Raw genomic sequence first — 1,922 nt, 5'->3', positions numbered from 1 at the left:
TATAGGTTTGTACAATTTTGAGAAACAAAGCAGTGTATAGAGTTTCTAGTCAAACAGACAGAAGAATGTAGAAGTCATTTCGTTGTAAGAGGGTAAATTTTAGGTGAAATGGAGTTACATGAAGAAAGAATACAATCTCTGAGATAAAGCCGCTATACATTGGGCGCTCTATAGGTTTGCACATCTTTGAGAAACAAAGCACAGTGTAGAGTTTCTAGTCAAACACACATAAGGATCTAGAAGTCTTTTCCTTGGTAGGTGGTAAATTTTTGGTCGAATGGAGTTACATATAGAAACGTGTATAATCTCTCAGAGAAAGCTGCTAGACATTGGGGAATTTATAGGTATGCACAACTTTGAGAAACAAAGCAGTGTATAGAGTTTCTAGTCAAACACACCTAAGAAAGGGGAATTCGTTTTGTTGCCAGTGGGTAACTTTTAGGGGGAATAGAGTTACATACAGAAATACATAGATTCTCTCACAGAAAGCTGCTAGACGTTGAGCACTGTATAGGTTTGCAGAACTTTGAGAAACAGAGCAGTGTGTAGAGTTTCTAGTCAAACACACGTAGGAATTCAGAAGTCATTTCGTTGGAAGAGGGTAACTCTCAGGTGTAATAGAGTTACGTGTGGAAACGCATACACTCTCTCAGAGAAAGCTGCCAGACATTGCGCAATTTATAGGCTTGCACAACTTTGAGAAACAGAGCAGTGTGTAGAGTTTCTAGTCAAACACACCTAAGAATGGAGAAGTCATTTGATTGCAAGAGGGTAACTTCTAGGCAGAATGGAATTACATATAGAAACGGATACATTCTCTCACAGAAAGCTGCTAGACATCGGGCACAACTTTGAGAGAGAAAGCATTGTATAGAGTTTTGAGTCAAACACACATAAGAATTGAGAAGTCATTTCGTTGGAAGAAGGTAAATTTTAGGTCTGATGGAGTTACATAGAGAAACGCATGCATTGACTCACGGAAAGCTAGTTGACATTGGGCACTTAATAGGTTTGCACAAGTTAGAGAAACAAAGCAGTGTGTACAGTTTGTAGTAAAACACAGTTAAGAAATTAAAGGTCATTTCTTTGGAAGAGGTAAGTTTTAGGTTGAATGGAGTTACATATAGAAATGCATGCAATCAACCATAGAAAGCTGCTATACATTGAGCACTCTATAGGTTTGCACATCTGTGAGAAACAAAGCAGTGTGTAGAGTTTCTAATCAAACACACATAACAATGAAGAAGTCTTTTCGTTGGAAGAAGGTAACTTTTATATCCAATGGAGTTACATATAGAAACGGATACATTCTCTCAGAGAAAGCTGCTAGATATTGGGCACTTTATACGTTTGCAACATTGAGAAGCAAAGGAGTGTGCACAGTTTCTAGTGAAACACACCTAAGAAAGGAGAAGTCATTTTAGTGGAATAGGGTAACTTTTAGGTCGAATAAAGTTACTTATAGAAACTCATACGTTCTCTCACAGAAAGCTGGTAGACATTGGGCAATTTATGGGTTTGTACAACTATGAGAAACAAAGCAGTGTGTAGAATCTCTAGTCAAAGACACCTAAGAAAAGGGAAGTCATTGCTTTGGAAGAATTTTACTTTAAGGTCAAATAGAGTTGCATACATTCTCTCACAGAACAGTGGTAGACATTGGGCACTTTAGAGGTGTACAGCACTTTGAGAAACAAAGCAGTGTGTATTGTTTCTAGTCAAACACACCTAAGAAACTAGAGGTCATTTCTTTTGAAGAGGGTACCTACTCTGTAGAATGTAGGTACATGCAGAAACGCATAAAATCTCCCAGAGAAAGTTGCTATACATTGGGCACTCTATAGATTTGCACAACTTTGAGAAACAAAGCAGTGTGTAGAGTTTCTAGTAAAATACACATAAGAATCTAGAAGTCATTTCAT

This window comes from Propithecus coquereli, unplaced genomic scaffold, assembly GCF_000956105.1.
Source record: "Propithecus coquereli isolate 6110/MARCELLA unplaced genomic scaffold, Pcoq_1.0 Scaffold926, whole genome shotgun sequence".
NCBI lineage: Eukaryota > Metazoa > Chordata > Mammalia > Primates > Indriidae > Propithecus > Propithecus coquereli.
This window is presented reverse-complemented; position numbering follows the sequence as displayed.